Source organism: Lycium barbarum, chromosome 1 (genome assembly GCF_019175385.1).
Source record: "Lycium barbarum isolate Lr01 chromosome 1, ASM1917538v2, whole genome shotgun sequence".
In the NCBI taxonomy this organism is placed as follows: Eukaryota; Viridiplantae; Streptophyta; class Magnoliopsida; order Solanales; family Solanaceae; genus Lycium; species Lycium barbarum.
This window is the reverse complement of record NC_083337.1, coordinates 110,326,562-110,352,375: the sequence shown is the minus strand read 5'-3', so window position 1 is coordinate 110,352,375 and position 25,814 is coordinate 110,326,562. Positions and strand designations below refer to the sequence as shown.

The following is a 25,814-nucleotide window of genomic DNA, read 5'->3' as shown; positions in this document are numbered from 1 at the left end:
AAGAAAAGAAAAGAAACATCAAGAAAAAGGGAGTGAATTCTAGAAAAGAAAGAAATGGGGCATGTGACCATAATTGGGGGACTAAATTGCAAATATGGATAAGTGATGGAAGACCTATATATATATATATATACATAAGAGGTCTTCATAATGAAATTAGAGAGAAAGAAAGAACAACAAAAAAAAAAGGAAAGAAAGAGAGAGGGTTCGGCCAAGGTATGGCCAAGCATGGCCATGGGAGATTTGATCAAGAAAAATTATTTCTTTCAAGCTTTTATACTAAGTGGAAGGTTCTCTACAACGTAGAGTATTCGTTGGAACAAGTGAATCATTCGTTTCGCAAAAATGAGGTTCTAGCCGGGAAAAGGAACTAGTGCTAAGGTAAGGTTTAAACCTTATTTTCATATGTTATAGATGATTGTGTATGTTGTGGAGTGTGTAGATGAAGGAAGTTCATGAAGTTGTGGTGAGTTGTATGTTGGCCGAATATATGTGGTGTTGGACTGAAATGATGAATTAATATTATTTAGTAATTTGATTGTTGTGTTATGAATTCTATAATGTAAAAGGGATGAAAAACATGAAAACATGCATATAGAGATGTGGCCGTGTGGTGCATGTGGTGTGTTGTGTAGGAAGAATGGATTAAGAGTATTTAGTATGTTGGTTGTGATTGTAATGTCAAGAAATGAGTGAAATTCATAAAGATGTGTATAATGTTGTTGTATGGCCGAATATGTGTAGTATTGTGTAGACAAGATGAAATGATTTTATTTAGAAGTTTAATTGTTGTATGGTGAAATCCATAATGTAAAATGAATGAAAAACCATGAATATAATATGTTGGAATGGTAGCCGTATGGAGTAGTGTTGGCCGTGTATATGTGTTGTGTTGTGTGAGAGGATTGAATTAATTATATGAAGTATGTTGTTTGTTGTTGTAATATATAAAAACGATGGATGAAAATGCATGAAAATATGTAGGAAGTGGTTATGGTCAAATAATAGGCGTTTTGGTAAGCTAAGGTAAATTGATGTTATTTGACATTCTAGTTGTCGTTGTTATGGATTATGTGATGAAGAATGGAGGTCGTTGTTGAAGTTAGCATACATGAATGATGATGACATGCATGGTTGTTGTTGAATTGGACGGTTTCGGGCAAAGTAATATGTGGATTGAGTCGTTGAAAGATTATGTGAATTGAATTGAATTAAATGTTGGAATGTTGCTAGAATGCATTGCTAATATTGTTGTTGGTTTGGCCGAGTTCCATTCACGGATTGTTGTTGTTAAATTTGGCCGAGTAAGAATCTCGGGGATGGTGTATTTACAGGGGAGATGCTGCCGAAATATCGGCAGAATATAAATGAATGTGTTTGAAAGGTTAAGGCAAGTATATGACAAAGGATCTAACGAATGTGTGAACTCCTTTGAATGTAGATTAACAAGTTGGACGAATAAGCGTAGCTAGTAAGGCGCGGCGCAGGTATGTTAAGGCTAAGCCCTTTTCTTTCTATGGCATGAATCCTATGATGTAGTCTTATAAATGTTCCCCATAACGTCCTTGTTTTCAAAAGCTAGAAGTTATGAATTCAAACCATGATTTCCTTTCCAAAAGTTATAAATGTTTTCCAAAATATACATTTTTCTCCAAAATCCAAGTTTTACGTTTTTGAAAGTTTTTATAACTAAAACAACGACTACGGAGTTATGATGACAATAATGAAGCCAGACATGAGAAAGTGTCTATGACGAATATGCCAAGGATATGTTCTTACCATGAATACGACGATATGAAATGTTAAGCTACTTTTGGATAATGACTATTTTGAAGGTTTTAAAGTATATGAAGTAATATGTTATGATCCTGTTTTGTGTTTTCCCGAGATAATGTTCTTCATTGATAGTCTCGCCTTATAATTGTTCCTTCAAGGTGTGACATGACGACCATGATGATTCCATAATACAATCGGAGGTTACCGACCTTACGTCACTCCGATAGACACATGACTTTCCTTGGGCTCTCATGCATGCTATATATGTATATGGGAGGGGGGAAGGGATACATGTATATGGGGATATGGGGAAGGGACACATGTTTCATCGCCACCTGGTCAGCTGGCATTATCATCCCGGACAAGGGGATGCCCGGATGCGGGATATATGGGCGAGCCGACATATTTCGGCGCAATGTGGGCGAGCCGACTTGTTCGGTGCTATGATATGATATGACCCGATAAGCATGCATGGTTTCCGCCCTAAGTGGCATTCATATGTACAGGTATCTCAATCAGCCTATGATACGCTATATGACTCCCTATGATATGATATGATATGACATGATATGATATGATATGATATGATACGACAGGATACGATATGATATGATATGACATGATATGATATGATACGACATGATATGCTATGATATGACATGATATGATACGATATGACATGATATTATATGACACGATATGGTATGACATGATATGTTCCATATGAGATACCATATGATTCCTCTGTGATTATCTCCACTGGTACCTCTCCTTGTATTGTCGTTCATGCCTTACATACTCAGTACATTGCTCGTACTGACCCCTCTTCTTCTGGGGCTGCGTTTCATGCCGCGCAGGTACACCCAGATGAGCTGAGGCCCTAATAGAAGATGTTCCAGCGAAGTTGGCGAGCTCCAGTTAGCCCGGGAGTGTAGCCGAGTCAGTGTATATGTGCCATGGTTTCCGATTGCAGTTAGAGACTTTGCAGACAGAGTCGTGGGTATAGAGCGTCAGCTTTGTAGACGGCTTCGCCTGTCAATATGTTATTACGTTTCATGTCACGCGTTCCATATGATGATACACTCTCCAAAAAAAAAAAAATTGAGAGCTTACTATGCAATTTATTCTGAATTGATTCCAGAGTTTATTTATGTAATAAGAGTCAGCGGGTTCGCTCGTCTCCAGATATGGGGTCGGGTGCCCATCACACCCTAGTAAGGTCGGGGTGTGACAAAGTGGTATCAGAGCAGGTCGGTCTAAGGGGTTGTCTCCAAAGCCGTGTCCAGTAGAGTCCAGTTTATGAGTGTGAAGCCGACCACATTTATAAACAGGAGGCTGCGGGGCATTTAGGAATTGTTGACCTTCTTTCAATCTTAAATCGTGCGATAGAGCCAAGTCATAAGGAATAAGATTTCCCCATACGAGCTATACGTACAACGAAAGGAAGCGAACGAGGTTGTGGAAGCTTATAGAGGTAAGTCCTGACATAATTGTTCTGTTACCTGAACTGGAAGTACTGGATGGCGGGGATGTGCCATGTAGTCGTACGTTTTATGAGGCATTGATGACATTGGCCACATACAGATTTTGAATAGTAGGAACGGTAAAGGAGGTTCGGCCAGGACGGGTACGCCCCACAGGAGGAAGCATGGAAAGGAAATACTGTAAATAGGCAATAAGTGAAATGCGTTGGTTCAGAAAGGTTATGGATTTGGACGTGGCGACGAAGGTGGGGTCGCTATCATCGGGAATCTGGAAGTCCAGGACAGGAGGTAGCCATACACAGGCGGAAGATGAACATCGGGAACCAAAAGGGTAAAACCGTAATTGTGAAAGAAGGACGCGTTACGAAAGTGCCTTGGAGCCTGTGAAACCTCGACTCGCTCCAAAACATGTAATAAAGGTCATGTGAAGAAGCGGACGCGAAAATATCGGCATTAAGGCCCCGAATTTCAGTGAAGCTTTTGGGTTAAGCGTGCTCAGGTGGGACCAATTTCATGATGGGTGACCCCCTGGGAAGTTGGCAAGAAATTCAATAAATTGAGACATAAGGGACAAATGAAAAGCTAGGGTAGTCTAAGGAAAACTAGGATATACGGGATGGGTGGAGACCATAGGAAGACGCGCAGGACGAGGCAGACTAGCTCGGTAAAGAGACAGAAAATGCATCATAGCCCTGGAATTAGGCTAGGCTTGAACAGCGTTTGGAAGTAAGTTGTGGGCTAGTTGATAGTAAAAATATATATATATGTATAAAGGTGTAGCGTGTCCCATATATGATTGTATCGGTGGGCATGTGAGTTCCAGCAACCGAAGCTACGGTATAAAAGGCATTAATAGAGTAAAGGAAATCAAAGCCCGAGTAATAGCGAGGGTAAATGGTACAAGTGCTGCGAGTGAGCTGTTATTATTTTACTATAGGTTGAGGTTGGAAATTCTAGTATAACGATACTCGGAAAAGAAAGAGAGTGAGTAAATGAAAGATAGAAAGCTTAAATATTGGAAAAGGTGAAAGTTAAGAAAACCTTAGTGGGTGAAACCCCCGCGAGAAATTGATGGTAAAAGTACGAGACCATTAGGATGAAAATTCAAGTAGGCATGTGAGAGGAGATAGAGTGAGGTAAAAGGAAACAAGGAGAAATGTGGGGAGTTTGAGAGTTGATTTTAACAAGTAGGTCTAAGAGAATGGTGACCAGGGTAGAGGAATGTGAAGTAAGGGAAAGAATGCTTAGGATGGTGATGGTGTTGAGGTGAAAGATCTGTAAAAAAAAAAAAAAAAAAAAAAAAAAAAAAAAGAGACAACTATCTAGTTATAGTAATATGCCTATAGGTTGGATAGAAAAGGATAGGGAGAGTGAAAGTTGTAAGGGTTCTGTGCTGAGAGAAAAAGTAGCAGAACGCTTAAGAAATATGGATGCACAGCTACAATACGAACACGTAGTCAAGGAAGAATTACGAGCAATAGAGCTAAGCAAGTGAAAGGCCTATTGGCATATAAGGGACCCCTTAAAGGGGGGGGGGGGGGGAGGCCATATTAGGCTTACAAGGAATAACGATGAACGAAATAAGCACCACCACATGAAGTCAAAGACAAGTATACCTGTATCGAGAGACACGAAAAGAGACTAAAGAAGAGTTGTAGTAAGAATCTAAAGGTGTGGCTTTTGTTAGGATATGGTCACGAAACAGTAACAGAAAAGAGACGATCGGAGAAAGAAAAGGATAATACCTTGGCTCAACAAATTAGAAAACCCATGACAGGGGAAGAAGATTCATGTAAAAAAAAACCGAGAAGTACGATTATAAAAGAAATACGGTAAAGGATAAGGAGCGAGCCTGAAGGAAAGGACGACCACAAAAGAGATCCTCCCGAAGTATTATGACACCCTATAAGATCGGTTGAACGTTCGAGAATGAATGTTCTAAAGGGGGGGAGGATGTTATATCCCGTATTTTATACGTTCGGATATTCCAAGGCAGTCGTAACAAAGTTAAGGGAATGACCATCTTCCAAATGTATTTCAATGAACAAGTGGGCTATAAATATTATTCACAACATTAGTATTATGGAAATATTAAGAAAGGTTGAGGGCGAAAAAGGAAATTCTCAAAATAGAACCATGGTGATATTATGGAAGGCTAGGGGTAAAATGGTAATTTCACAAAGTTCAAGAAAATTCTAGAAAAAATAAAAATAAATAAATAAGTAAGTAAGTAAAGAAAGGATCATGTGGCCATTTTATATGTGAAGGGGGCAAAGTGTAAATATAGATGGACTAAAGTGTATGAAAGAAGACACTTGGTCTTCTTTGACCAAGTGAGGAAAAATCAAGAAAAGAAAAGAAACATCAAGAAAAAGGGAGAGAATTCTAGAAAAGAAAGAAATGGGGCATGTGACCATAATTGGGGGACTAAATTGCAAATATGGATAAGTGATGGAAGACCTATATATATATACATAAGAGGTCTTCATAATTAAATTAGAGAGAAAGAAAGAACAACAAAAAAAAAAGGAAAGAAAGAGAGAGGGTTCGGCCAAGGTATGGCCAAGCATGGCCATGGGAGATTTGATCAAGAAAAATTATTTCTTTCAAGCTTTTATACTAAGTGGAAGGTTCTCTACAACGTGGAGTATTCGTTGGAACAAGTGAATCATTCGTTTCGCAAAAATGAGGTTCTAGCCAGGAAAAGGAACTAGTGCTAAGGTAAGGTTTAAACCTTATTTTCATATGTTATAGATGACTGTGTATGTTGTGGAGTGTGTAGATGAAGGAAGTTCATGAAGTTGTGGTGAGTTGTATGTTGGCCGAATGTATGTGGTGTTGGACTGAAATGATGAATTAATATTATTTAGTAATTTGATTGTTCTGTTATGAATTCTATAATGTAAAAGGGATGAAAAACATGAAAACATGGATATAGAGATGTGGCCGTGTGGTGCATGTGGTGTGTTGTGTAGGAAGAATGGATTAAGAGTATTTAGTATATTGGTTGTGATTGTAATGTCAAGAAATGGGTGAAATTCATAAAGATGTGTATAATGTTGTTGTATGGCCGAATATGTGTAGTATTGTGTAGACAAGATGAAATGATTTTATTTAGAAGTTTAATTGTTGTATGGTGAAATCCATAATGTAAAATTGTCACGACCCAGCTAGGGCCGCGACGGGTACCCGGAGCTAGTTACCGAGCACCGCTCACTCTACTACTTATCTTGCCCATCTAATATTCTTTTATCAATTTACATGCCAGTTGTAAGAAAATCATAATTAAACAAACATAAATACTTTATATACAATTGTCTTTCGGCCCTCAAAATAATATACATGCATATGAAAACGTCTTGTGAGACCATCTAACCCACACTGCGTATCTACGAGCCTCTACTAACATACTGTATATTCATGGACGGAACAAGACTCCGTCGTGCCCAAAAATATACATATATACCAAAAGGGTAATCCTAAGCACCTCCGGACAATGAAGTGCTTTCAACCAGCTGACTGCTACTGAGGATCTGGGCCAAGCTCTCCTCCCTGTCTACCTGTGGGCATGAACACAGCGTCCGAAGAAAGGGCGTCAGTCCGAATGTTGTACTGAGTATGAGAAGCATAAACAAGGAAGGAAAACATCAACAACATAGTAATAACATCAACAGGAAATATCTGGATCTGTCTGATAATCATAAAGGAAATCATGCGTGCCATCTTACTCATACTCATCCTCATAACATGTATGCATCATATGCAAGTTGCCCGTCCATGTCGGAACGGTGTGATAATCAATAATATTAGCCCGCGTCCGGGGTACCATCTCATGCCGCCCACTAGTGGTGTCTGCCCATGTCCGAAGGTCATGGTGTATCCGTATAGCTGCCCGCCTTGGCGGTGACTGCCCGGCCAACTAGGCACGGTGTGAAATGCTCATGTCATGCTTATCATAAAATGCTCATAATAATAATATACTCATCATAAAATACTTATCTCATTGTAATACATGCATAAAGCTCAAGATCAACCTTACTCTATTGGGGTGACGTAAGGTCGTGATCCCCCGATTCCATTATGGAACAACTATTAATACTCTGCCTCACCTTGAAGGAACTAGTACATAAGGTGAGTGTAAGCGATAATTAACATCATCATTATACTATCATCATCATATCGTATAACTTATCTCATATGGACATTCATAAGTGTAGGCTTTTAACTTCTTAGAAAGTGAGAGCTCATGAAGGGAATAGGAAGTTACATCAAAGATTCATGCCATTAGGAAGAAAGACTAGCCTCACATACCTTGGTCGCTTAGCTAAGATGTCGCTCACTTATTCTTCGTCGATATCACGTCGTTACCTTCATAAGAGAATCCGTATCACCGTTAATAAACTAACTACAAGAACGTATCGCAATTTCTAGGAAAAGTCGTACAACGCTTCCATCGTTCGTACCATTTTTCTCATGTTTCATATCACTCCCAACATTTATAATTCTACTGTCAAAATCGTACTCAACATTCATCATTTACATACAATTGGTAAAACTCACCATTTTCCTCAAATTTTCCCCTTATTTCTACTTCTAGCTTATCCTTACGTTTTCATACATTAATTGCTTGTTTCATGATATAAACATCATTTATAACGTATTTGTATTCATGACACTTCAATGTTCATAGTTCAATTCTACTATCATTCATTTATGTCACTATTCACTCAACAATGACCCATTTCTATGTCCTTCTACATTTCAAGTCTCTATGCTTTCCAATACCTCAAACAACACGGAATAATCATGAAACTTACCTTGGATAGTGGTTGAACAACCCTTGAGTTGAAATTCTTTACTTAGCCAAAACCCTAGTTCCACCTTCTTGGGAATTTCTTGACTTAGATGATGCCTTGATGTGTTCTTGCACTTGGTTTCATAGATTTTGTGTTGTTGGACTTGATATCCCCTTTGATTCTCTTGGGTTCTTGTGGATGGAGTGTTTGGAAAGTTCTGGAGGTTTCCTGAGTTGCATGAATGATGAATGAAATAAAATGACGCCAAATGTTCCTTTTAATAACTCAAAGATAATGTTTAATGAATTTCTGTCGGGATGAACAGTGACCGTAATGTGCAGTTTACAGACCGTATTTTGATTTACGGTCCGTCCCAGTGAACGTATTTAAGCATTCTCTCAAAAGCAGAGACTTTGGCTGGTGGACAGGGCAGTTTACGACCTGGTTTACGGTCCGTAAACCAGTTTACGGGCCGTAAACTGGGTCTTATTAAACCATATTCAACAATTTTCAGAAAGTTGAGATTTTTGGCAGGTTGAAGGACGAGTGCACTATACAGTCCGTAAACCACTATACGGTCCGTATAGTGCCATATACGACCACTGGCAGTGAATTTCTCTGCAACTTTATTATTTTTCCGAGATTTCATAATTAGCCATTCCCGACTTAGTGAAACACCATACACTCATCATACCAGTACGGGAAAACTTCCGAGGTGTAACATTCTTCCCCCCTTTTGGAACATTCGTCCTCGAATGTTCGACACTCGGGGATTCTAGAAAATTTTTGCCAGAGTTTCCTTTGTAATTTGGCAATACCAATTTACCACAACGACCCATAATATCATCGCCTCACAGGGCTATGTCACAATATCAACACATTTATGGCCACACACGACCAAAAACATAAAATTAAACATTCATACCTCATATTGTCGACGTCTCATCTTGAATCTCTTCTGGGGATTGGAACAAATGGGGGTACATAGATTTCATCTTCTCCTCCGCTTCCCAAGTCATTTCTTCCCGATTATCGTTTCGCCACAGAACTTTGACTGAAGCAAATTCCGAAGCCTTCGCACTTGTCTATCCAAAATAGAAATGGGCACTTCTTCGTATGTCAACTTCTCTGTCACTTGTACATCATCAATCGGAACAATCCTCGTGGGGTCTCCAATACACTTGCGGAGCATCGAAACATGGAATACTAGGTGTACAAATTCGAGCTCTGAAGGCATGCCAACTCATAGGCTACTCTTCCCACCTTGCGGATGATTCGATAAGGTCCAATGTATCTTGGGCTCAATTTCCCCTTTTTGCCGAACCTCATTACTCCCTTCATTAGTGAAACTTTCAAGAATACCCAATCATTAGCTTGAAATTCTAAATCCCGTCGGCGGTTGTCCGCATAAGACTTTTGGCGACTTTGAGCTATTAATAGTCGGTCTTGAATCACTTTAACCTTTTCAACCGCTTGTTGGATTAAGTCGGGGCCTATCAATTGTAGTTCTCCAGTTTCAAACCATCCAATTGGAGATCTGCATTTTCTTCCATATAAGGCTTCATACGGGGCCATTTGAATGCTGGAATGATAGCTGTTATTATAGGCAAATTCAATAAGAGGCAAATGCTCATCCCAACTATCACCGAAGTCCAGCACACATGCTCGTAGCATATCTTCTAAGGTCTGAATAGTGCGCTCGGCTTGCCCGTCGGTCTGTGGGTGGAACGCCGTGCTGAGCTTAACTCGAGTACCTAGACCTTCTTGAAAGGACTTCCAGAACATGGCTGTGAACTGCGCCCCTCTATCCGTGATAATGGCCAAAGGAATACCATGAAGTCGTACAATCTCCTTGAGATACAATTTAGCATAGTCTTCCGCTGAATATATAGTCCTGACGGGGAGAAAATGAGCTGCTTTTGTGAGCCTGTCCACGATCGCCCATATAGAATCATACTTCCCTCGCGTACGGGGTAATCCTACCATAAAATCCATGTTAAGTTCTTCCCATTTCCACGTAGGAATTTCCATTGCTTGCAATAAACCTCCTGGTTTTTGATGTTCGGCTTTGACTTGCTGACAATTTGGACATTGGGCTACAAACCCTGCTAGGTCTCGCTTCATGCCATCCCACCAATATAGCAACTTAAGGTCGTGGTACATCTTGGTTGCACCTGGATGAATAGAATACCGGGAATAATGTGCTTCCTCTAAAATCCGTTGGCGTAAGTTTGCCACATCTGGTACGCATAACCTGCCCCGATATCTAAGGACCCCTTCTATGGAAACTTCGAATGGAGACTTTTCTTTTTCGTGAGCTAGATCTCGATAATGGCTTAACTGAGGATCTTCATATTGTCGTTCCTTCACTTCTAGATTCAATGATGAAACTGTGGGGTTATTAACGCTAATACCTGCATGTCCTGAATCAATTGGTCGTACGCCAAGACTTGATAACCGATGGACCTCACGAACCATTTCTCGCTTTTCCGAAGGAACTCCACATAAACTACGCATCGATCGGCGGCTAAGTGCATCTGCCACTACATTCGCCTTTCCTGGGTGATATAGAATGTTCACATCGTAATCCTTCAGTAATTCTAACCATCGCCTTTGCCGCAGGTTCAACTCCTTCTGTTTGAAAATATATTGAAGGCTTTTGTGATCCGTATAGATGTCCACGTGCACACCGTATAAGTAGTGTCTCCATATTTTCAATGCATGAATGACCGCGGCTAATTCAAGATCATGAGTGGGATAATTCTATTCATGCTTTCGCAACTGTCTTGAGGCATATGCAATGACTTTCCCATACTGCATCAATACACAGCCTAATCCCACACTGGAGGCATCACAATATACTACGTAGCCATTTGATCCCTCTGGAAGTGTTAGCACTGGTGCTGAGGTCAACCTGTTTTTCAGCTCTTGAAAACTACGCTCACAGGCATCATTCCACTGGAATTTAGCCAACTTCTGAGTTAACTTCGTCAATGGGGCTGAAATAGATGAGAAGCCCTCTACAAATTTCCTGTAATACCCTGCTAACCCAAGAAAACTACGAACTTCCGTAGGTGTCGTAGGCCTTGGCCAAGTCTTCACAACTTCTATTTTCTGAGTGTCGACTCGCATACCATCATCTTAAATAACATGACCTAGAAATGCCACCGATTTTAGCCAAAACTCGCACTTCGAAAACTTTGCATACAATTCCCGATCTCGAAGAACGCCAAGAACAATTCTTAGATGATCTGCATGTTCTGACTCTGTGTGAGAATATACCAGGATATCGTCGATAAACACTATCACAAAAAGATCCAAGAACGGCCTGAACACATTATTCATTAAATTCATGAACACCGCCGGGGCGTTCGTCAACCCAAATGACATTACTCGGAACTCGTAATGGCCGTACCTCGTTCTGAAGGGTGTCTTGGGAATGTCTTCTTCTCTGATCCTCACTTGATGATAACCCGATCTTAGGTCTATCTTAGAAAACCACTTAGCACCTTGTAATTGATCGAACAAGTCGTCGATTCTGGGAAGGGGATATCTGTTCTTCACAGTCACCCTGTTCAACTGTCTATAATCGATACACATTCGTAGCGACCCATCTTTCTTTCGCACAAACAAGACCGGTGCTCCCCACGGTGATGAACTGGGTCTAATAAAACCCTTCTCGAGTAAGTCTTTCAACTGTGCCTTTAGCTCTTTCAACTCTGCCGGAGCCATTCGATAGGGAGGAATAGAAATAGGCTCGGTGTCCGGCAATACATCGATGGCAAAATCAATTTCCCTTTCTGGAGAAAGACCTGGTAACTCATCGGGAAACACATCTGGGAATTCATTCACTACGGGAACCGACTGGAAAGTTGGCACTTCCGTTTCCGTGTCCTGAACTCGAACTAGATGACAAACATAACCCTTGGCTATCATCTTTCTCGCCTTAAGGTAGGAAATAAACCTACCCTTTGGTGAAACTGTATTACCCTTCCACTCGAGTATGGGCTCTCCGGGAAATTTGAATCGAACTACCTTTGTCCGGCAACAAACATTAGCATAGGATGACGCCAACCAATCCATACCCATAATTACGTCAAAATCTATCATCTCAAGTTTAATCAAATCAGCCTTTGTCTGACGATCACGTATAATGACTACACAGTTCTTATATACTTGCCTCGCTATTACAGGATCACCAACCGGAGTGAATACTTCGAAAGGTTTAATTGGCTCGGGTCTCACCCCAACACAATCAGCAATATACGGAGTAATATATGAGAAGGTAGAACCTGGATCAATCAGAGCATATACGTCACGGGAAAATATTGTCAGGGTACCTGTGACAACATCTGGGGAAGACTCGAGATCCTGTCCCCTAGCTAAAGCATATACACGGGGCTGAACAGCACCTGAAGTAGATGCTCCCCCTCTACCTCTGCCTCTACCTGCTGTAGTCTGGGGAGTCTGTGCTGTCGGGCGTGCTGAGGAAGAACCCGCTGCTGAACCTGTAGGCTGAGTCCCAGCTCTATCCCTCGCTGAGGGGCAATTTCTCATCATGTGACCAACTTGCCCGCAAGCATAACAAGCATCCGAACCCTGACGACACCGTCCGAAATGTAATTTGCCACACTGGCTACACCGTGGTACTGGAGGTCTCCTCTGACTAACATCTCCCTGATACTGAGAACTTGGGGCCCTCGAACTCTGACCCTGCCCTGACTGGAAAGAGCGATCGAACCTTCCGTCTGAGAATTTGGGAGGCGCACTAGTTGCGGACTGACCTGAGTGCCTGGGATGTGTCTGTCTCGATCCCTCTCTATACTCACTGTTCTCTACCTTAGATCTAGCCCTCTTACCTTGTCTTCTGTCACCATCACGATCACTTCTTTGCTGTCGTTGTCGTTCCTCGAGATTCTGAGCACGGGCCTGTATCCGGGAAATATCCATCCCGTCTTGCAAGGAGGCCGTCAAACAATCTCTGTATAAATGTGGCCCCAGACCACTCACAAATCTATAGATTCTGTCTCCCATGTCGGCCACCATAGTCGGAGCATATCGAGCCAATGAGTTGAATTGCATGCTATACTCTCGGGCACTCATACCCCTTTGCTTTAAATTCAGGAACTTGTCCGCTCTAGCTCGGCGAACTTCGGGTGGCAAGTAGTGACGAATAAAGGCATCTACAAACTCTTGCCACACGGGAGGTGGAACATTTTCTCCTCTTGTTATCACCCAATTCTTATACCATAACACCGCCACATCGCGGAGTCTATAGGAAGCCAACTCCACGGATTCGGTCTCGGAAGCATGGATAATCTCTAAAATCCTCAACATCTCATCGATAAAATTTTGCGGATCTTCATCTGGCTTCGACCCAAAGAATTCTGGAGGATTTAAGGCCATAAAGTCACGGGCTCTCGTGCTAGCTGAACGATCCCTTAGACCCGCATCCTGTCGCTGTGCCTGAGCGGCAACCAATTGTGTCAATAAATGGATGGCCTCGGACACTTGTTGACCCGAAACACCCGGTGGAGGAATCGGAGCTGAGGCTCCTCCCTGCTCTCCTACATTGGGCGCGGCCTCACTTTGCGATTCGCTTTCCTCTACATTTGTCGGAGGCTCTCTTTCCGCCTGCCTTTTTGTCGTAGCTTTGCCCTTCTGGGCAGCTGTAGCTTTTCCCTTTGGTGGCATTTTCTGAAACCATAACGCACTTTTAGGAATAACATAATCCTAAGCATGGCTCTATCGCACGATTTCATGAGAAGAAGGATGGTCATTTTCCTAAATGCCCTGTAGCCTCTTGTTTATTAGCGTGGCGTGCAACACACCATGAACAAGACTCTACTAGACACGGCTCGCAGACACTTCCCAGGACGAACTGTTCTGATACCACTTCTGTCACGACCCAGCTAGGGCCGCAACGGGTACCCGGAGCTAGTTACCGAGCACCGCTCACTCTACTACTTATCTTGCCCATCTAATATTTTTTTATCAATTTACATGCCAGTTGTAAGAAAATCATAATTAAACAAACATAAATACTTTATATACAATTGCCTTTCGGCCCTCAAAATAATATACATGCATATGAAAACGTCTTGTGAGACCATCTAACCCACACTGCGTATCTACGAGCCTCTACTAACATACTGTATATTCATGGACGGAACAAGACTACGTCGTGCCCAAAAATATACATATATACCAAAAGGGTAATCCTAAGCACCTCCGGACAATGGAGTGCTTTCAACCAGTTGACTGCTACTGAGGATCTGGGCTAAGCTCTCCTCCCTGTCTACCTGTGGGCATGAACACAGCGTCCGAAGAAAGGACGTCAGTACGAATGTTGTACTGAGTATGAGAAGCATAAACAAGGAAGGAAAACATCAACAACATAGTAATAACATCAACAGGAAATATCTGGATCTGTCTGATAATCATAAAGGAAATCATGCGTGCCATCTTACTCAAACTCATCCTCATAATATGTATGCATCATATGCAAGCTTCCCGTCCATGTCGGAACGGTGTGATAATCAATAATATTAGCCCGCGTCCGGGGTACCATCTCATGTCGCCCACTAGTGGTGTCTGCCCATGCCCGAAGGTCATGGTGTATCCGTATAGCTGCCCGCCTTGGCGGTGACTGCCCGACCAACTAGGCACGGTGTGAAATGCTCATGTCATGCTTATCATAAAATGCTCATAATAATAATATACTCATCATAAAATACTTATCTCATTGTAATACATGCATAAAGCTCAAGATCAACCTTACTCTATTGGGGTGACGTAAGGTCGTGATCCCCCGATTCCATTATGGAACAACTATTAATACTCTGCCTCACCTTGAAGGAACTAGTACATAAGGTGAGTGTAAGCGATAATTAACATCATCATTATACTAGCATCATCATATCGTATAACTTATCTCATATGGACATTCATAAGTGTAGGCTTTTAACTTCTTAGAAAGTGAGAGCTCATGAAGGGAATAGGAAGTTACATCAAAGATTCATGCCATTAGGAAGAAAGACTAGCCTCACATACCTTGGTCGCTTAGCTAAGATGTCGCTCACTTATTCTTCGTCAATATCACGTCGTTACCTTCATAAGAGAATCTGTATCACCGTTAATAAACTAACTACAAGAACGTATCGCAATTTCTAGGAAAAGTCGTACAACGCTTCCATCGTTCGTACCATTTTTCTCATGTTTCATATCACTCCCAACATTTATAATTCTACTGTCAAAATCGTACTCAACATTCATCATTTACATACAATTGGCAAAATTCACCATTTTCCTCAAATTTTCCCCTTATTTCTACTTCTAGCTTATCCTTGCGTTTTCATACATTAATTGCTTGTTTCATGATATAAACATCATTTATAACGTATTTGTATTCATGATACTTCAATGTTCATAGTTCAATTCTACTATCATTCATTTATGTCACTATTCACTCAACAATGACCCATTTCTATGTCCTTCTACATTTCAAGTGTCTATGCTTTCCAATACCTCAAACAACATGGAATACTCATGAAACTTACCTTGGATAGTGGTTGAACAACCCTTGAGTTGAAATTCTTTACTTAGCCAAAACCCTAGTTCCACCTTCTTGGGAATTTCTTGACTTAGATGATGCCTTGTGTGTTCTTGCACTTGGTTTCATAGATTTTGTGTTGTTGGACTTGATATCCCCTTTGATTCTCTTGGGTTCTTGTGGATGGAGTGTTTGGAAAGTTCTGGAGGTTTCCTGAGTTGCATGAATGATGAATGAAATAAAATGAGGCCAAATGTTCCTTTTAATAACTCAAAGATAATGTTTAATGAATTTCTGTCTTGATGAACAGTGACCGTAATGTGCAGTTTACGGACCGTATTTTGATTTACGATCCGTCCGAGTGAACGTATTTAAGCATTCTCTCAAAAGCAGAGAGTTTGGCTGGTGGACAGGGCAGTTTACGACCTGGTTTACGGTCCGTAAACCAGTTTACGGGCCATAAACTGGGTCGTATTTAACCATATTCAACAATTTCCAGAAAGTTGAGATTTTTGGCAGGTTGAAGGACGAGTGCACTATACGGTCCGTAAACCACTATACGGTCCGTATAGTGCCATATACGACCACTGGCAGTGAATTTCTCTGCAACTTTATTATTTTTCCGAGATTTCATAATTAGCCATTCCCGACTTAGTGAAACACCATACACTCATCATACCAGTACGGGAAAACTTTCGAGGTGTAACAAAAATGAATGAAAAACCATGAATATAATATGTTGGAATGGTAGCCGTATGGAGTAGTGTTGGCCGTGTATATGTGTTGTGTTGTGTGAGAGGACTGAATTAATTATATGAAGTATGTTGTTTGTTGTTGTAATATATAGAAAAGATGGATGAAAATGCATGAAAATATGTAGGAAGTGGTTATGGTCAAATAATAGGCGTTTTGGTAAGCTAAGGTAAATTGATGTTATTTGACATTCTAGTTGTCGTTGTTATGGATTATGTGATGAAGAATGGAGGTCGTTGTTGAAGTTAGCATACATGAATGATGATGACATGCATGGTTGTTGTTGAATTGGACGGTTTCGGGCAAAGTAATATGTGGATTGAGTCGTTGAAAGATTGTGTGAATTGAATTGAATTAAATGTTGTAATGTTGCTAGAATGCATTGCTAATATTGTTGTTGGTTTGGCCGAGTTCCATTCTCGGATTGTTGTTGTTAAATTTGGCCGAGTTAGAATCTCGGGGGTGGTGTATTTGCAGGGGAGATGCTGCCGAAATTTCGGCAGAATATAAATGAATGTGTTTGAAAGGTTAAGGCAAGTATATGACAAAGGATCTAACGAATGTGTGAACTCCTTTGAATGTAGATTAACAAGTTGGACGAATAAGCGTAGCTAGTAAGGCGCGGCGCAGGTATGTTAAGGCTAAGCCCTTTTCTTTCTATGGCATGAATCCTATGATGTAGTCTTATAAATGTTCCCCATAACGTCCTTGTTTTCAAAAGCTAGAAGTTATGAATTCAAACCATGATTTCCTTTCCAAAAGTTATAAATGTTTTCCAAAATATACATTTTTCTCCAAAATCCAAGTTTTACGTTTTTGAAAGTTTTTATAACTAAAACAACGACTACGGAGTTATGATGACAATAATGAAGCCAGACATGAGAAAGTGTCTATGACGAATATGCCAAGGATATGTTCTTACCATGAATACGACGATATGAAATGTTAAGCTACTTTTAGATAATGACTATTTTGAAGGTTTTAAAGTATATGAAGTAATATGTTTTGATCCTGTTTTATGTTTTCCCGAGATAATGTTCTTCATTGATAGTATTGCCTTATAATTGTTCCTTCAAGGCGTGACATGACGACCATGATGATTCCATAATACAGTCGGAGGTTACCGACCTTACGTCACCCCGATAGACACATGACTTTCCTTGGGTTCTCATGCATGCTATATATGTATATGGGAGGGGGGAAGGGATACATGTATATGGGGATATGGGGAAGGGACACATGTTTCATCGCCACCTAGTCAGCTGGCATTATCATCCCGGACGCGGGATATATGGGCGAGCCGACATATTTCGGCGCAATGTGGGCGAGCCGACTTGTTCGGTGCTATGATATGATATGACCCGATAAGCATGCATGTTTTCCGCCCTAAGTGGCATTCATATGTACAGGTATCTCAATCAGCCTATGATACGCTATATGACTCCCTATGATATGATATGATATGACATGATATGATATGCTACGACAGGATACGATATGATATGACAAAGGCAAGTATATGACAAAGGATCTAACGAATGTGTGAACTCCTTTGAATGTAGATTAACAAGTTGGACGAATAAGCGTAGCTAGTAAGGCGCGGCGCAGGTATGTTAAGGCTAAGCCCTTTTCTTTCTATGACATGAATCCTATGATGTAGTCTTATAAATGTTCCCCATAACGTCCTTGTTTTCAAAAGCTAGAAGTTATGAATTCAAACCATGATTTCCTTTCCAAAAGTTATAAATGTTTTCCAAAATATACATTTTTCTCCAAAATCCAAGTTTTACGTTTTTGAAAGTTTTTATAACTAAAACAACGACTACGGAGTTATGATGACAATAATGAAGCCAGACATGAGAAAGTGTCTATGACGAATATGCCAAGGATATGTTCTTACCATGAATACGACGATATGAAATGTTAAGCTACTTTTAGATAATGACTATTTTGAAGGTTTTAAAGTATATGAAGTAATATGTTTTGATCCTGTTTTATGTTTTCCCGAGATAATGTTCTTCATTGATAGTATTGCCTTATAATTGTTCCTTCAAGGCGTGACATGACGACCATGATGATTCCATAATACAATCGGAGGTTACCGACCTTACGTCACCCCGATAGACACATGACTTTCCTTGGGTTCTCATGCATGCTATATATGTATATGGGAGGGGGGAAGGGATACATGTATATGGGGATATGGGGAAGGGACACATGTTTCATCGCCACCTGGTCAGCTGGCATTATCATCCCGGACGCGGGATATATGGGCGAGCCGACATATTTCGGCGCAATGTGGGCGAGCCGACTTGTTCGGTGCTATGATATGATATGACCCGATAAGCATGCATGTTTTCCGCCCTAAGTGGCATTCATATGTACAGGTATCTCAATCAGCCTATGATACGCTATATGACTCCCTATGATATGATATGATATGACATGATATGATATGCTACGACAGGATACGATATGATATGACAAAGGCAAGTATATGACAAAGGATCTAACGAATGTGTGAACTCCTTTGAATGTAGATTAACAAGTTGGACGAATAAGCGTAGCTAGTAAGGCGCGGCGCAGGTATGTTAAGGCTAAGCCCTTTTCTTTCTATGACATGAATCCTATGATGTAGTCTTATAAATGTTCCCCATAACGTCCTTGTTTTCAAAAGCTAGAAGTTATGAATTCAAACCATGATTTCCTTTCCAAAAGTTATAAATGTTTTCCAAAATATACATTTTTCTCCAAAATCCAAGTTTTACGTTTTTGAAAGTTTTTATAACTAAAACAACGACTACGGAGTTATGATGACAATAATGAAGCCAGACATGAGAAAGTGTCTATGACGAATATGCCAAAGGATATGTTCTTACCATGAATACGACAATATGAAATGTTAAGCTACTTTTGGATAATGACTATTTTGAAGGTTTTAAAGTATATGAAGTAATATGTTATGATCCTGTTTTATGTTTTCCTGAGATAATGTTCTTCATTTATAGTCTCGCCTTATAATTGTTCCTTCAAGGCGTGACATGACGACCATGATGATTCCATAATACAATCGGAGGTTACCGACCTTACGTCACTACGATAGACACATGACTTTCCTTGGGCTCTCATGCATGCTATATATGTATATGGGAGGGGGGAAGGGATACATGTATATGGGGATATGGGGAAGGGACACATGTTTCATCGCCACCTGGTCAGCTGGCATTATCATCCCGGATGCGGGATGCCCGGACGCAGGATATATGGGCGAGCCGACATATTTCGGCGCAATGTGGGCGAGCCGACTTGTTCGGTGCTATGATATGATATGACCCGATAAGCATGCATGGTTTCCGCCCTAAGTGGCATTCATATGTACAGGTATCTCAATCCGCCTATGATACGCTATATGACTCCCTATGATATGATATGATATGACATGATATGATATGATACGACAGGATACGATATGATATGATATGACATGATATGATATGATATGACATGATATGCTACGATATGACATGATATGATACGATATGACATGATATGATATGACACGATATGGTATGACATGATATGTTCCATATGAGATGCCATATGATTCCTTTGTGATTATCTGCACTGGTACCTCTCCTTGTATTGTCGTTCATGCCTTACATACTCAGTACATTGCTCGTACTGACCCCTCTTCTTCGGGGGCTGCATTTCATGCCGCGCAGGTACACCCAGATGAGCTGAGGCCCTTATAGAAGATGTTCCAGCGAAGTTAGCGAGCTCCAGTTTGCCCGGGAGTGTAGCCGAGTCAGTGTATATGTGCCATGGTTTCCGATTGCAGTTAGAGACTTTGCAGACAGAGTCGTGGGTATAGAGCGTCTGCTTTGTAGACGGCTTCGCCTGTCAATATGTTATTACGTTTCATGTCACGCGTTCCATATGATGATACACTCTCCAAAAAAAAATGAGAGCTTACTATGCATTTTATTCTGAATTGATTCCAGAGTTTATTTATGTAATAAGAGTCAGCGGGTTCGCTCGGCTCCAGATATGGGGTCGGGTGCCCATCACACCCTAAGAAGGTCGGGGTGTGACAGCTAGCCTATTCACTGTACGTTAACAGAAAATTTTCCAAGTTGTAACATTCTTCCCCCCTTTTGGAACATTCGTCCTCGAATGTTAAACACTCAGGAATTCTACAAAATTTTTGCCAGAGTTTCCCCTATAATATGGCACTACCATCCTGCCACAACAAACCATAATAATATTGCCTCACAGGGCCAGAACACAATAGAACTATAATTTGGCCACACACGACCAAAAGCATGAAAAGAAAGCATACATACCTCATAATGTTAGTGTTTCATCTTGAATCACTCCTGGGGGTTGGAATAACTGCGGGTACTTGGATTTCATACTCTCTTCTGCTTCCCAGGGCATTTCTTCTCGGTTGTTGTTTCACCACAAGACTTTGACTGAAGCTACTTTCTTATTTCGAAGTCTTCGTACTTGCCTGTCTAATATGGCAAGGGGCACTTCTTCATAGGCTAGCTTTTCCGTCACTTGAACATCATCTATCGGAACAATCGTCGCAGGATCTCCAACACACTTGCGGGGCATTTAGACATAGAAGACTGGATGGACTGATTCAAGCTCCGAATGCAAGTCCAATTCGTAGGCTACATGACCCACCTTGCGGATAATTTTATAGGGTCCAATGTATCGAGGACTTAATTTCCCTTTCTTCCCAAATATCATCACCCCTTTCATTGGCGACACCTTCAAAAATACCCAGTCATCAACCTGAAATTCCAAGTCTCGCCGGTAGTTGTCCTTATAAGATTTTTGGCGACTTTGGGCTGTCAACAATCGATCTCGGATCACCTTGACTTTTTCTACCGCTTGCTGAATCAATTCAGGGCCTATTAGCTGTACTTCTCCTATTTCAAACCATCTAATTGGGGATCTGCACTTCCTTCCATATAGAGCTTCATACGGAACCATTTGGATACTGGAATGGTAGCTATTGTTGTATGCAAAATCAATTAGCGGTAAGTGATCATCCCAACTACCACCAAAATCTAATACACATGCTCGTATCATATCTTCATAGGTCTGAATAGTACGTTCAGCTTGCCCATCAGTTTTTGGATGGAATGCCGTGCTGAGCTCTACATGAGTACCTAGACCTTCTTGGAAGGATTTCCAGAACTTGGCTATAAATTGCGCTCCTCTATCTGTGATAATGGATAGTGGAATACCATGGAGTCACACAATTTCTTTGAGATACAATCTCGCATAATCTTCTGCTGAGTATGTGGTTCTGACTAGAAGAAAATGAGTTGCTTTCGTTTATCTGTCCACAATTACCCATATAGAATCATACTTACCTCGAGAACGAGGTAACCCCATGATAAAATCCATATTGATCACTTCCCACATCCTTCCATTGCTAGTAATAATCCTTCTGGCTTTTGATGTTCGATTTTCACTTGCTGGCAATTTGAACATTGAGCTACAAATTCTGCTATGTCTCTCTTCATGCCATCCCACCAATATATCAACTTGAGATCATGATACATCTTCGTTGCACCTAGGTGAATAGAATACCGAGAATAATGGGCTTCTTCTAGAATTCGATGGTGCAACTCTGCAACATTCGGCACACATAGCCTGCCTCGGTATCTAAGAATTCTATCTATGGAAATTTCAAATGGAGACTTCTCTTTTTCATGAAATACGTCTTTGTAATGGCTCAACTGAGGATCTTCATATTGTCGCTCTTTCACTTCTATATTCACGGACGAAACTGTGGGATCATTAATACCAATCCCTGCACTACCCGAATCAATTACACGTACTCCAAGATTAGCCAGTTGGTGGAGCTCATGAACCATCTCTTTCTTTCCCGGAGGAACTTCACATACGCTGCCCATTGATCGGCGGCTAAGCGCATCAGGTACTATATTTTCTTTTCCGGGGTGGTATAAAATGCTCATATCATAATATTTCAATAGTTCTAACCACTGCCTCTGCCGCAGATTCAAATCCTTCTGTTTGAGAATGTATTGAAGACTCTTGTGATCTGTATAAATATCGACATGCACTCCATACAAGTAATTTCTCCACATTTTTAATGCATGAATGACTGCAGCCAATTCGAGATCATGAGTTGAATAGTTCTTTTCATGTTTCCACAGCTATCTCGAAGCATACGCAATGACTCTACCGTGCTGCACTAACACACATCCTAACCTAACACCAAAAGCATCACAATACACAACATAACCATCTGGCCCGTCTAGAAGTGTTAAGACTGGAGCTGAGGTTAATCTGTCGTTCAGCTCTTGGAAGCTGCGTTCACAAGCATCATTCCATTGAAATTTAACTGACATCTGGGTTAGCTTCGTCAATGGGGCTGAAATAGAGGAAAATTCCTCTACGAATCTTCTATGGTACCCTGCTAATCCCAAAAAACTACGAACTTCTGTAGGTGTCGTAGGCCTTGGCCAAGTCTTCCCATCTTTAATTTTCTGAGTGTCGACTCGAATACCATCGTCTAAAATAACATGGCCCAAAAATGTCACAGAATTCAGCCAAAACGCGCACTTTGAAAACTTTGCATACAATTCTCGGGTTCGAAGAATTCCAAGAACAATACGTAAGTGATCTGCATGTTTTGATTCTGTGCGAGAGTATACCAGAATATCGTCAATGAATACTATCACAAATAAATCCAAGAGAGGCCTGAATACCTTATTCATCAAATTCATGAACACTGCCGGAGCATTGGTCAACCCAAACAACATCAGTCAGAATTCATAATGGCCATATCTCGTCCTGAAGGCTATTTTGGGAATATCTTCTTCTCTAACTCTCACTTGATGATAAACTGAACTAAGTCTATTTTCAAAAACCACTTGGCACCCTGTAGTTGATCAAACAAATCATCAATCCTTGGGAGAGGATATTTGTTCTTTATTTTAATCTTATTCAACTGCCTATAATCGATGCACATTCGTAGGAACCATCTTTCTTTCTCACGAACAAGACTGGTGCTCCCCACGTTGATGAACTGGGTCTAATAAACCCCTTCTCAAGCAAATCTTTCAACTGTGCCTTTAGCTCTTTCAATTCTGCCGGAGCCATTCGATAAGGAGGAATGGAAATAGGCTTTGTGTCCAGCAACACATCAATAGCGAAATCAATCTCTCTTTCCGGAGGAAGGCCTGGAAGTCCATCTGGAATACAACCGGAAATTCATTCACTACCGGAACGGATTGAAAAGTTGGCGACTTTGCTTCGGTGTCATGAACTCAGACTAAGTGATAAATATAGCCCTTACTTATCATCTTTCTTGCCTTAAGGTAGGAAATAAACCTACCTTTTGGAGATGCTGTATTACCCTTCCATTCAAGCACGAGCTCTCCCGGAAATTGAAATCGAACCACTTTCATTCAGCAATCAACACTAGAATAACATGAGGGCAACCAATCCATTCCCATAATCACATCAACATCTAACATTTCTAGTTCAGTTAAATCAGCTTTGGTCTGGCGATTGCATATCACATGTACACAATTTTTATACACTTGTCTAGCTATGACGGGATCACCAACCGGAGTAGATACCTCAAAAGGTTTAATTGGCTCAGTTTTTACCCCAATACATCCAGCTACATACAGAGTAATATAGGACAAGGTAGAACCCAGATATCAATGCATACACATCATAGGAAAATACAGATAATGTACCTGTAGCCACATCTGGGAGGACTCAAGATCCTGTCATCCGGCTAAAGCATACACACGGGGTTGAGTGGCACCTGAAGTAGATGGTCCCCCTCCGCCTCTACCTCGACCTCCTGAAATCTGGGGAGTCTTCCCTACCAGGCGCACTGAAGATGAATCAGCCAGTGATCCTGTGGGCAGAACCCCAACTCTACCACTCATCGACGGGCTATCTCGCATCATGTGCCAAACCTAGCCGCAGGAATAGCAAGCATCAGAACCTTGGCGACACCGTTCGGAATGTAATCTACCGCACTTGCTGCATTGCGGTGCTGGGGGTCTCCTCTGGCTATAATCTCCCTCAAACTGAGAATCTGAGGCCCTCGAACTCTGACCCTGTCCTGAACGAAAGGAGCGATCAACTCTCCAACCCGTAAATCGAGGAGGTGCACTAGTCACTGACTGGCCTGAGTGTCTAGAATGAGTCTGCCTTGATCCCCCTCTATAATCACTGCCTGCCCCCATAGATTTGGCCCTCTTGCTTTTCCTTCTATCGATATCACGATCACCCCTCTGTGGATATTGTTTTCCTTCCAAATTTTGGGCATTGGCTTGTATTCGGGAAATATCCATCCCATCTTGCAACGAAGCCGTCAAACAATCCTTAAATAAATGTGGCCCTAAGCCACTCACAAACCTGTGTGCTCTATCTCCCATATCGGCTACCATAGTCGGGGCACATCTAGCCAACGAATTAAATTTAAGGATATGCTCCCGGGCTCTCATATTTCCTTGCTTTAGATTTAAGAACCTATCCACTCTAGCTCGGCGGACCTCAGGCAGCAAATAGTGGCGAATGAAAGCATCTACAAATTCTTGCCAAACGGGAGGAGGAACATTTTCTTTTCTTGATGCTAGCCAATTATTGTACCATAATACCGCCACATCTTGGAGTCTATAAGATGCCAACTCCACAGATTCAGTTTCGGAGGCATGACTAATCCTCAATGTTCTCAGCATCTCATCAATAAAACCTTGCGGGTCTTCATCCGCCTTTGACCCGAAAAACTCTGGAGGATTCAAACTCATAAAATCAGGGGCTCTGGTACTAGCTTCCCGATCACTTGGACTCACATTCTGCCGCTGTGCCTGGGCGGCAACTAGCTGCGTCAATATATGGATATCGTCGGTCACTTGTTGACCCGAAGCAACCGATGGAGGAACTGGAGCTGAAGCTCCTCCTTGTTCTTTTACATTGGGCGGGGTGGAGGAAGTATTATATGGGGCCTCATTATGTGATTCGCCCTCTTCTACATTCATTGGCGGCTCTCTTTCTATCCGCCTTTTCACCATAGTCTTGCCCTTTTGGGCGGCTGTAGCTTTTCCCTTTGGCGAAATTTCTGAAATCATAGCACACTATTAGGGAGGAGAAAGTCACGATCCGGCTAGGAGGCGTGATGGGTACCCGGGGCTAATCACCGAGCACCACTCATTCTACTACTCATCATTCTCATTAAACGTTCTTTTATCAAATTCATACTCAAATTTTAAGAAATCATCTTTCATTTGAAAACATAAATACTTTTATATACATAAGCCTTTCGGCCATAAAAATAATATATATATATATATATATATATATATATATATATATATATATATATATATATAACAGCAACCTCGTGAGACCATATAACCCACACTGCGTATCTACGAGCCTTTACTG

At 41.2% G+C, this 25,814-nt stretch overlaps 1 long non-coding RNA gene across 1 annotated transcript; it reads left to right on the top strand.

Moving 5' to 3' along the window:
* Nucleotides 1–211: 211 nt before the first annotated feature.
* Nucleotides 212–2,879, top strand: LOC132644460 (uncharacterized). Its single transcript, XR_009583859.1, has 3 exons — nucleotides 212–381; nucleotides 1,442–1,487; nucleotides 2,634–2,879. It is a non-coding gene; the product is annotated as an uncharacterized LOC132644460 (long non-coding RNA).
* Nucleotides 2,880–25,814: the final 22,935 nt, after the last annotated feature.